The sequence below is a fragment of the Galleria mellonella genome, unplaced genomic scaffold, assembly GCF_026898425.1.
Source record: "Galleria mellonella isolate WM207_F2 unplaced genomic scaffold, CSIRO_AGI_GalMel_v1 utg38, whole genome shotgun sequence".
NCBI classification, from domain to species: domain Eukaryota; kingdom Metazoa; phylum Arthropoda; class Insecta; order Lepidoptera; family Pyralidae; genus Galleria; species Galleria mellonella.
Genome location: NW_026442090.1, coordinates 8,397,695 through 8,411,484, shown reverse-complemented (window position 1 = coordinate 8,411,484; position 13,790 = coordinate 8,397,695).

Sequence of the window (13,790 nt, the reverse complement as noted above, 5' to 3'; positions counted from 1 at the left end):
TATATATTTTTATATAATAGAAAATAAATAATATTTGAAGAGAATTTATTAATTTCTTTAAAAAAATCTAGTAGAGAAATACTGTCAACAATACAGTTCGGCTATATCTAGAAAATTAATTAATTAGGTTATAATATTAATCAGTAATTGATAATAATTAATTATAATTCGTATTATTTAAACTATTATTATTGAATTTTCTTCATTTGCTTTGGTGATTGTTACGATATTTAATTGAGTGGCATCAGATTGTTTGTTGTTGTTGTTATTTACCCGTAATAAAAAAAAAAACAGTACTAATCTTTTTACATCTGTCTCTTTCGATAAAAGGAAGATATTGGCTTATTAACACATAAGCTAACATAAATTTTCTATTATAGGGAATGCATCAATAAGTACTGTTAAGGTATACAAAGTCTGAAATATTGTCTGAAATAACCCAATATCGTGAGTGGGGCATAAGCGTAAACCCGGAAAGCAATAAGGAACTCCTACATTACTGCCGGTGTTGCTGTAAACTTCTGCCTTGATCATATCGCCAAAACTTAGTGCATCTGCTGTATTGAACGGTTGAACAAACATTGTGATTCGATTTTTTTTTAATTGTAAAATTTTTACTATGGAGTTATTAACTATTGCTGGCCACTTCCAATTTATGGCTGAAAATTGGAATTTTTATAATTCGAATTTACTTAAAATTTAATCTGCGTTGTTATTATTTATTTATATTTTTGTGTTTTCGTATTTTCTTTAACTGGAGTTCTAAAATGAAACATATACATATGTATGTATTATTTTTAGATTTGTTTACGTATATTTTATTATTTAGTAGTATTTAAATATATTTCAATACTTTATTGCACTATCGATGCCCACTCAAGACTACCACTGCGTTGGGTTGTCTGGATGAGATCTTTTTAGAGACAAGTTTATATATATATATATATATATATATATATATATATATATATATATATATATATGTCGGACTTAAAAGCCTGGTCAGATGTAACTAACCAAGAGATTTTTCTATGGACAAAAAGGCCTCTTCTGCGCATACCATTATGCATCCTTTTATACCCATAGCAGACATAAAGCGATGCATAATATAAAACGGAGCATTGCCAACCGTGGGCAGATTAATGGGCTACCGTCACACTGTATTATACATTTGAATATATTGTAGCTAGCATAGGCACAAATAGAAATAAATGACGCAAGAACCTCAATTTATGTAATTATGAATATGCATGTCAGAAGAGCATGTCAATGAATTAATTCAACAATAAAAGTACAGGTGAAAGTACAAATTCGGATGCAGATCTTAGTTCTGGGGAATAAGTACGTGTGAAGGGTATCATGAACATTGCAATGTATTTTAGGATGTCCATAAAACTTGTTTGCCAATCTAAGTATGACAAAAAAATCACGACTAAACTTAATGCATTTTTTATTGTTAGAAAACCTGTCATTGTCCTGAATTATTTCGAATTTTTTTGTCTACCTTTATCCGGTACTTTATCCGAATTCGGAATGAATTAGGTTCTATTAAGTTAAATTATGGTGATAAAATTGATTTACAAAGTACAGGGGTAGATACATCTATTTAAGGCCATATCTATGTAACTGGTAACAGATGGCGTGTCGTCTACGGCAGTCCCATAGCGTCTCTCTCGGTTAACAGAATATTAACTACCATGGATCCAGCTTGTATTCTGATTTATTTATATTCAATATATACGTGGGTTTGCTGTAAAATTTATATAGTGTTTTTCTTCAAATATAGTTTTAGTATAGTTTCAGATTTTGACTATAAAATTTTTTGTTCATAAGGCTTGGCAATTTATACAATAGTATTTTTAATAGTGGTAGTAGTTAATATATTATCAAATTAATATATCAAAATAATATTTATGAAACCAAGCTAAACAGATTTGATGTACGAGTACACGCATTTATTTCTAAATTCAGTTCCGATATGTACCATATTATTTTTAGAACTTGTGTTAATAAATATATGTATTATGGGATATTTTATGAATTTACTATGTTTATCGTTTTCGACAATGGTTTCGACTTTACCCCAAAATTTTCTTTAGGACGCGCGCTTCTACTACGAATAGCACAGAAGACGGCAGCAGCGATGACGAAAGTCTTTACAGCCACCTATAAAATCACTGGATACAACTATATTTCGTCTTCAATAGCACCATTGTCCCTTGCTATCGCTATTTCTGCCTCCACTCTCACCTGTACCGACGTCTTCCCAGGCTCTGAGAGCTGCAGCCTGCAGAGTGAGACGAGACGCTGTTACACTAAGCGCTCTACGTCCTCTAAAGTGGGAGGAAAGGGATTATTAGTAATGGGTTTTAATAGTCCCATTGTTAGCAATATACTCTATCAGGTTAACGTCCACGCGGTTCCTCCTGGAAACTATCGTGGTTAATTTATACTGAATTCGTAACGATAGGCCAACTGATCTGCTTTCATCCTCATCTATCATCCATTGTTAAGATTTCTAGATGAAGTTGCAGCAATTGTTGAAAACGGCAAACATGGTAAATTCATAAAGTTTTTCGTTATACATATATATAGACACAGTTTGGTATCGTTCATCAGTACTTGTTGGCGTAATAAAATTCAGTCACAATTGCTTTCACCTGATGTTATGACACAAACGCATAAAGTCTCAATTAGAAAGTATATAATGTCAGTTAGAGTCACATAGGTAGGTCAGGAATATAATTTGGGATAAAGCCATTTGAATATATGATTTAGTTGACTCGGTAAGTGGAAAATATTAAATTGCAAAAATGAGTTAATTAGAATTGAAATCATTTAGTTACTTCGCTACAATGAATGTTAAGTACGCTAATATTAAAGTTACGTGTGTGATAACTTTTGAGAAATATTTTTTGACGCTGTAAAACTGCGTTACTAATATTTCTTGCTTTCTATATTTTTTATATATTCACTTAATTTAAAATACAATGTATACGCACATAAATACTAGATAAACAATTGATAGGAGAAAATGAAATATTAGTCTGCGAGAACACAAAACTCAATTACACGTATTTCGATATTTGCCAGGAGGTTCGCCGGCGGCTGGCTCTTTGTCTGAGCAATTACTACAAAATCAATACGAAATATTCACTTCTCAAAGGATTTGTACAATATGAAACTGATATAGGTATTTAAACAAATTTTTTTCGTGTTTTGATGTGGTCAACACTTTACAAACTTTTAGCTTAGGTCTCGTAAATTTTTTTTTTTATACAACTTCGAATGGCAAGCAAGCTAACGGCCTTACTGATGGAAAGTGGTAACCGTCGCCTATAGACATGAGCAATACCATGGACATAACAGAGTATACTGTTTCGCCCATGATATCTCCCCATGCGTTGCCATTCCTGAGGACTCAGGTGTTATTCCTCTGTACCCAGTAAATTCACGCCATATCCCACCCTTCAAACCGAAACACAACGAAACGCAAGCAAACTCAACTGCTTCACGGTTGAAACATGAATGGGACAGAGGTACCCAAGCAATCGACTTTTGTACAAAGTCTCCCTCTGGTAGACCAGGAGGGAAATTACGTAATATTTTACTAAATATGTTTATCCACTCAATCTTTCCACTTTTTTGTTTAGATATACAGACTTGTATAATTACTATTACTATTTTTGTTCATGTCTTCATTAGCATGTGCTGTAAAAACAATATTAAATTTAATTCAACTGTGAAACTAACCGGTTTGACACTTCAGTCACAATTAATTTTGTGTTGTTGTGAACACTATTTGGCCATAGACGGTTTTAAAGAAAATAACAATTTAATCTTTTTGGGAGGTAATTTAAAAAAAAAAATTGTTGATGCTGTGTAATATGTTTAAGGCAAATTTTATTATTTTTTTCACAGAAATTTAAATACTGTTTATAATATTGGAATTTTACAAATATGCCAACTTTATGAAAGACTTAGTATAAATAGAACCGATATTGATTGCCTTTATTTAATTTAGTAGTAAAAATACGTGTAAATTGTTATATATATTTATGTTATAAATAGGTTATTGAGTTATAGATTATAGTAACCTCTCAGGAAAACTTGCAAATTGAACTCGAATGTGAACCGTCGTCAGTGAAAATCTTATAACACAGCAAAATGTCGGTATTCGTAAATTCCTAATCGAAATCTTCCATATCGACGTGTCAATGTTTTCCTGAGTCTGAACATTGCGATCCTAAAAAAAGTCTATCTCGTCGCGTTGAGAGATTCCAATAAAAGCTTTTATAAGAACTGTTTATCTTTTGTCAGTCTCTCGAATCAAAGATAAACGTAATTTTGCAAATCGCATGGAACTTTTGTCGAGTTTATTTCTGATTGATTGTTGTATGCCTTCTTTACAAAGATGACAGAAGTGATCCATCTTGTCCCAATGTAGATAAATACTTTTATGTAATGCGTATAAAATTGTTCAACCTCATGTAAGTGATTAAAAATAATCGTATTTTTATGATGTCTACATAAAAAAAAAAACTAACATTTCGTTTTTTACTTACTTGCATTGACATTGTTTAGTATTTAATAATTCAGAATTTCCATATTTAAATTTGTAACTTTCTATTAAATAGCTGAGGTAATATTTTTTGGACTGTATGTATGTAAGCATAACTGTTTACTCTTAATTTACTTTATTGAAACAACAGTTCGTTATAACTAGCTTTTATATATATTCTTTATTGCACTAAAACATACAGTAACAACAATAAGTTAATAACATTGTTTGCAAAGGCGAACTTATCTCTAAAACAGATATCTTTCAGTCAACCTAACGCAGTGGCATAGGAAGTAGTGAGTGGGCAGTAATAGTGCAAGACAGAAAGCAGAAAAAAAAGCTTTATTAGTGTTTAAAAAAATATTAGTGTTATATTAAATATAATTATTTATGTGATATATGTCGCCGGTCACTCGTGCAGTTAATGTCTGCCGTGCGAAAAATCATCCGTCAGCCACCAACCCCCCTTCTCGCACGCTGTTTATGTGTTCTTTAAGTATTATGTGAATAGTGAAGCTAAATATTTATTATATAATAAATATATCTTAAACGTCTGAATGTTTTTATCTCATATTTATTTGTCCTAAATGTTTATTTTCACTTGTTTTCACAAACTTGTTGTCACAAACACTTAAAAGTAAGAAGTTTTAAATTTTATTATTTAATTATGTATAAGTAGCTATGCAAAGACTATAAGTATAATATGTTTATCTATATTGCTGAATTATTATATTGTTTCAGCCAGTAAATTAGAAAAACATTTGTCTTACTTTAGAATTTTCCTTAATGAGCAATTATAATAAAGTAGACAGGCCTATTGTTTTAATCTGAAAAGTCTCTAAAATGGTTCCATTTGAAATAGGTGGCACTTAATAGCAACGAGTAATTCATTAAATCAAAGGGGATTCTTCTAATGGACCACCGAAGTGGAAGTACTAAGCACACCAGATTTATTAAAGTCTATGCAGAAAACACGGCAAAGTAACAAAAAGGCCTGTCGTACACTAATTAATATACTGACATTGGCTCTCTCGAGGTATGTGTGCATTTTATTTTAATTCTACATTATCCACTTTTGATATATATTGCGTATTACGAGTATGTTAATGACATAACTCATATATTTATAATTGTTATTTATTTGTGCCCATTATTTTATTTGTCATTAGATTGTACTATTGTTTACGATGCAAGTTCTGTGATAGAATATTGATTATAATTTTGTACGTATAAAATATTACATTATCTATATAATTATGCACTGTATGAAATTTTTTAAGATTCTTTATTAAAGTGGTAGAAAATATCCTTTGCAATACGTTTGTAAAGGCTATTTTCTTATACATATACGAGTATAACACACATAATTCTGGTAGGAATTAAGTACTAAGTGATTATAAGGATAGTTAGTGGGACTTAACTAAGTTTGTAAAAATAACCAGAGATTGAGCGCACCGTACAGAGGTAGGCATTGAGTTCCACAAACAAACTGCTTGTACAGAAAAGGATTTGGAGAGTAGAAATAGAAAGACTGGGTAGGAATTTTGAGTCGGAGGTTGTCAGTACTACGTAAAGAATAATAATTGTTCTAGTTAAGAAATACAAATTGTTCTTTTAAATAATGGACTGTAGCTGGAATAAAAAGAACGTGTTGTTTAATACTGCAATAGTCTAAGAACTGTTACAATATTAAATATAAACATGGAAAAGAGGTTTGTTTACTATGTAACCTTTTCTGTTGAATATTTTTTTCTTTCGATAGGTTAACGGATGAGTGGTCGCTATATTGTATATTTTATTACAAATATGTATTTCCAATATTGAACATGACCGAAATCCGATAGCTTTAATTCAATCACGGTATGTTGGACAATACATCGGGTCAGTTCAAAGGATTAAATTTATCTGTGTAACAGACTGTGAATTTTCGCATCTATTCTTATTTAGTTTATTTAGTAAATAGTCTTAACATTTTTTGATTTGACGAAGTAAAATAAATATGCTTACGGCTATAACCTCTGGCGTGGTTAAGTTTGCAAAAACAAAATTAACAAAGCGCTTAAATAAAATATTTCTGTTAGTCAATTATGTATTAATGTAGGTAAATATTTTGAGTATTATTTTAAATAAAAGATAAACGAGTAAATTTTGTTTGCTAAACATACTGAGTAACAAATATAGATTATTGCTTAAGTATATTGTAATGATAATTATCGTTATTATCATCATCAGGATATCAGCCTTTAACTGTACACTGCTGAACATAAGTCTCCCCCTTGGAGGGTTTTGCTAGTAGTTGCCACGCTTGGCAGATGGATTGATAACCGCAGTTAGCTCTGCAGATATTTTTAAAAGGAAGCGGCTGTCCATTTTTCGCTCAAATGATAATGCTACCAGAGGGAGACTTTGTACAAAAGTCGATTGCTTGGGCACTTCTGTCCCATTCGTGTTTCTACCGTAAATCAGTAGTGTTAGCATGGCTAAGGAATGAGGAATAACACCTGGGTCCTTAGGAATGGCAACGCATGGGAGGTGTCATGGGCGAAACAGTATACTCTGTTATGTCCATCCATTTTCATCAGGTGGGTCGTCAGCTTGTTTGCCATTCTAAGTTGCATAAAAAAAATTATAACGATAATTTATGTATTTTCTATGGTCGCAGCGTCGTATAGTGTTCTAGTTTCGCTATTAGTATGTTTCCTCTATTTCTTTTTTCATTATATTGATTTATTTATTATTCGTTAGATTAATTATTTGTGTAGTTCGTTGTTTACCTCAATCGGCTTCTATCCTCGATCTCATTTATTTTTCGAAGCTTTAGATTTTAGTCTTAGAATAGATAGAGTGTCTCCACACAAATGCTTCTAGGAAAGCGGCTCAACTTTTCCATACAATTTTGCGTGATAAATAGTTACGACTGATTTCTTTATGACTTCTATATTTATTTTGTCTTATAAATTCTGCGCCTTTTCAATGAGCAGAAACTCATTTTATTTATTAAATAATTAAATATAGAGGGAGACTTTGTACAAAAGTTGTTTGCTTGGGTACCTCTGTCCCATTCGTGTTTCAACCGTGAAGCAGTTGTGTTTGCATGACTGTGTTTGGGTTTGAAGGGTGGGATATGGCGTGAATTTACAGGGTACAGAGAAATAACACCTGAGTCCTCAGGAATGGCAACGCATAGAAAGTATCATGGGCGAAACAGTATACTCTGTTATGTCCATGGTGCTGCTCATGTCTATAGGCGACAGTTACCACTTTCCATCAGGTGGGCCATCAGCTTGTTTGCTATTCTAAGTTGTAAAAAAAAATCAAAAAACATTGTGGCCATAAGTATATAGAACTTTAATAAAAAACGAGTTAGCTAATTTGTTAATTAGCTGAGAAAAAGTTGACCTGTTTTTGAGGCTCGATGCTCTATCAATATAATTTAAGATTTCAGACTTATTGTAAAGTCTTTTTTTAATAAGTCCATTCTACTCGTATATATTAAAATACTTGCATATTTTCTTTATTTGTTTTAAAAATGATGGGTACTATATCATTGATGAATTTACGATTTGCTTTTACATTTTTAAGACTATATTATTAATAAAGACTTAGTTATACATCTGACAATGTTCGTACTTATTACCACGTATGGATATTAGTCAGTATTAAATATAATTTGATGATAATACTTTTATCATTTATTGGTAAATAAACGAGCTAAAAGCAAAAGTATAAATGGAACTGACAATTTTGTGTTTGAACATTAAAACATAGTGCAAATTAATATTGTTAAAATTTTTTAGGCCCTGGTTGCCTTTATTATTATTATTATAGTATCGATCGTCGTGATGTAAAAATAAAATATATAATTTGAGCATTTTGATTGTTTCAACAACATCCAAATTTTAAAAATTACATTTGTATACGTAATCTATTAATCTCTGAATGTACGGAGAAAACAACGCTATTCTTGAATTGTACGCTATATTTTACTTTTTTCTAAAGAAATTCCCGCAAGATTGTTTCACGGGGGCCAAGCCTCATCGTGGTTAATTCCCTATGGGCCAATTAACCTGACTTTATCCTCGCCTATCAACCCTCACTAGTATACCGCTAGCGTAAACCACAGTATATTGTGTTTGTATCTCATTTGCGACAAACCAATGGCTCCACTTTATGAGAAATACAGCCTCCTTGAAGAAAAAAATATCAATAGCGCGAAAGGAGAGCATTAGCAACAGTAAAGAAGACAAATGATCTTTTTAATGAGCGATGTGAAGAAAGGACCTGAATATATTTATGAAAATGAGAACACGATCTCTTATAGTAGGGAAGATATTATAAGTCTATGTTAATTGCTAAAAAAAATATGAAAGAATTAAAAAAAGAACTCTAAAAACGTGCTTTCTGCACAGGCCTCATTGATAGAAATATCTACCAGGTTAACTTCCACGTGACACTCTCTAGAACTGTCACGTTTCATTCTTGATGAATTAGTCACAATGGGCTATCTAATGTTCAACATTTTATTTATTGAAATAAATGGCTAGGAACTCCTAGTATAAGTAATTGTATTGTAATGGGTGAATTGAACATATTTAGTGTTGAAATCTAAATACGTTATGGTAGTCGATATCATATTGTCGATCACTATAAAGATGTTGATTGGAAAACAGAATTGTCGGAGCGCTGTGACCCGGAAACAATAAAAACTTTATGGTCGCGCCACGGAAGCGTCCGACCTTGCTTCAGTAGCTTCCGTTAGATGGCGACGCTTGTCCCTTTTACGAGCAGATTACGCTACGATTAAATAAAACAGAAAATTCCAGGTTCTTCCCTTATTTATATGGTTGGTCTTTTCCTGGAATGGCAAACGTCAACATGGTTACCTTTTCTAATATTATGTCGCTAATAAATGTAATTCTATTTTCAATAGATTGATAAAATTTCGATTAATAAAAATTAATATATTCGTAGACAAAAATTAATAAAAATGTATAGTCTCTGTAACGATTAAATAATCATATCATCTATTTAATTATTGTAAAAAAAAACAAGCATCATCGTAACTTATTTTCTTAATGAGGTAAACATTTTCTATATATACAGATAGATGCCCATATTGCAGGATGACAGTAAGGAGGCTTGAATTTCCAACTGGGAACAAAATCTTTAAAACTATAGTTATCTTCGGATATATATGAGTATACCCGACAGAATGGTATTTATACCACGTATATAATTTAGTTTAGGCTTTGAGTTTCCTGTAATTACTTTACTGCACCGCGTTTTGTTTTCTAATCTTGTAGCATTCTAAATATAAAAAGTAATAATAAGACATTTTATTCTGTGTTCATTTTATTGCTCCACATAAAATCTTTATTCATCAAGGATTTACGGAACTATAAATCTGTAATGAAATGATTTGTCTTTATTATTTGTTATTGACATAAGCTCGCTTTTTTTTCCTTTTAAGGTAAACAACTTTGTTTACTTGGTCCTGATGTATTCATCATGTCGGCCATTATTCATCTACTGCCGAACATAAGCATGCCCATAGACTGCCATAAGTAACGGTCATAAGCCACCTGCATTCACTGACTCCCTGCAATGCATTTGAGGGCGTCATTGTTTCTACTGGGGGGCCGTTTTACACTGCATTTACCCGTACAGTATCGTCACTATTGTGTATTATTTATATATAATTTATAACACGCAATGAGCTGGTACGGGTATCGTTATTTGGCTATAAGTCACCAACACGTCATAAAAATGCTATAAGACCTTGATATGCCCTCAATTTACTTTCGCGTGGCCCGAGCAAGGTCAGCACTCTGGGGCACCTGCACCAATTTATTATATCAATGAAATTCTTTAATAGCATATTGTTCATGGGCATATTTAATTTAACATAATTGTTTATAATTTTTGCCTTTCCCGGCATAGAATAGGCCACTCTTTCCTTTCTCGTAAGTGTCTTAAGAAGAGGGTAAGGGAGTTCATAGTGGAGGGATGGGCAGCAGCGTCCTTCTTAAAACATCACCGAAAGTCAAACTGCAGATACCAGTCCGTCAACCACGCATGGCAACTACTGGCAGAACCTCCCTTATGAGAGAGGCTAAGTTAAGCAGTGGATAGGTAACGGCTGATACAACATACAACAATTGTTCGTAAATATAATTAAATAGTGGTAACTTGAGGACTTGCTTGCAAAAATATTAATAAAATATATGTAATAATCTTAGATTATATGCGTAAGTTTATAGAACACTGATACAAAACCAGTAATTTAATTTGACAATTAGCTGACAAAATGTTGATCCGCTTTTAAGACTCAATGCTATATCCAGGTTGTCTGTAAGAGATTGCTTTTAGCGATAAGGCCGCCTTTTGTATATGCACATTCTGTATAAATACTCCTTGTATACATCTCTACTGTGCGCAATAAAGAGTTTATTATTATTATATTCTACGTAAATATAAATTCGCATGTAGGTATGTTGGTATATTGATATTCATAAAAATTCGTTTTACTATCTAAGCGTGTTTGAGTAACTTTCACATTTGTAATATTAATTTAGTGTGAACGATTATAATTTTATTGACTATTTAATAAGTAATCGTGCAAGCCATATTTATTGTCGATGGAAAATCAAAAAGTATTCACACAACATAATACATTTAAAAGCTATCTTCGTGGTATAAAAAATATGCAATTTGTAAATAAAAATGAATTATGCTATAATATTCAATTAAAAACTGACAGCCATTTGTACCTAGGCACAAATACATTTTATTATATTTTAAATAATTTTAATTTGAATCAAGTTTCAGTGTAAAGGGAATCTTATAACTATCTAATAAAAATAAATAGTATGTGACACCACTTGTATTGAGATGATTTCGGCTTCATTCAATGCAAGTCAAGTAGATCACGGCCCATGTAGGAAACAGACTGTTTGATTTGATATGGGTTATTTGAAGTACACTTAGGGAAAAGTGATTTATTAATTAAACCAGTCACGTCAAATATTTTTTTTTGCAATTTAGAAAATTGGGCTGCTTTTAATTGGTTTTTCGAAATTACTTTTATTATGTTATGGCTTCTGGTAAACAATTTTAGATTAATAGAGAGACATTCAAGTAAATTTATACTTATACTTATATATATACACGTACTTATCTACTGTCAACCAACATTTTTCTTGTTTATGTTTGTAAAATAATTTTTTTATATATTAAAAACGAATTTATTAATAATAATTTTATTACAGAAACTAGGTTCTGTATTATCTGTTTATTTTAATAACTACTTCTATTTTGTTATCATTTTCATCCACCTTTTATGAGTTTAAACTATTATAGTTAAAGTTATAAAAATATATACAAGCCATTTAAAAAAATCTATTGGGTTTCAGGGATCAAAGAGGTTTTGACGAACAGCAATAATACATATTAGCACAGATAATTATATATATATATATATATATATATATATATATATATATATATATATATATATATATATATATATATATATATATATATATATATATATATATATATATATATATATATATATATATAGCATTATAATATGTATTATTTACATTACTTACAGCATTCAAATAACAGCAGACATACACAGTAAAAACAGATAAAAGTGTGAAATATACAAAAAAAAAAAAACAAAATATATGTAAAACAAGTAACAATAGAAATAGTACTTGTATATACAAGTACTATTTGTATTTATGACAAATTACCTACTCTGATATGGAATCAAATATGTGGTAACGTTGTAGATCGATTAAGGTATACAATGAATTCATTACCATGATTTTTTCAACCAATTCCTTAGATCCATCAATAGGGGATTGAAAAGATTGTGGCAGGATTGGTTCACGTGTGGGAAATCATAGTGTTACAGATATGAATAGAGTATGTACGTTAATAAAGGCTGGTTATATTTTATGTAATTTGACAAGGTAAACAAGTTGATTTTAATCAATATTTCTATAGAAAGTGATGTAGAATATGATAGTACCTAGTTATATATATACATATACTGTGATGTGTATAGTACTGTATTTTCACTGCCACATCCCTCCCTATGCATATTTATTTGTCATTTCATCGCCAAGTTTATCATTGATAACGATTTTGTTTTAAGTTTAACAAGTTTAATTTTTTATTTCTTGTATATTTAATAACATATTGTTCTCTTAATATGCTATATATTAATTGTGTCTATATAATTGAAGCAGTTTTCGGCAAGGTTAGTTTAGCATTCAATGTTGGTTCCGCGTGCACAATTTCAACATTGTATGCAGGTACGTGGCCTTTTCATACTCGAACAAGTAACAATACATACATATAACAATATGAACTATACCCGCGACATTGTCCGCATGACTATTGATTGACCAGGATTAAATACTGTGCCCATCTTTTTTTACATTAATCTTCATTTAATTTTCGTTAAATAAATACAATGTGTATACTACGCCAAGGAATAATAAAAAGGGGTAACAGGGATAAAATATCTATAAAGTCGGTCAATAATCATGAATAAGATCCCTTCATTTATCTCTCTCTCTTTGTGTGTGCGTGTGTGTGTGTGTGTGTGTATCTTTCTTTCTATTAAATATACATATATAAATTGTCATGGAAATTTTGTTAAATATAACAATATTTTTTTTATAAACAAAGTTTATAACCGTACAAACCTTTATTGTTTTTTATTTCTACTTCTATTGTTGTTCAATATTATTTTTACTACTTTAATATTTTTTTTTGTATTGGTACGAGTACGAGTATTTACTTTTTAGTTTTTCATTGTTAATAATAACATAATAACATTTATGATTTCCTTGCTGATACTGGCACAAATGATGAGTTAATTTAGATATTTTTTCTATATCTGATTTTTAGAATTTTATCGCAAAATGATTATCTATGTATAAATAAAAATATAATCAATAACTACATTATGATCAACTAACTACATTAATTAATATATTTGTGTTATTCTTAGATATAGCACACAAATATATTTTATTTTAACTTAGATACGCGAGCAATACAACGGGATATAGCTAGTATCTCATAAATATCATTAATAATTAAAATTTTATGAACAATAAAATTAAATGGTGCGAGCACATAACAATTAACTTGTTACCTAATGTGGTTGGGTATTATTTCAAAATTTACTTTTTTTGTCGACTTGAAA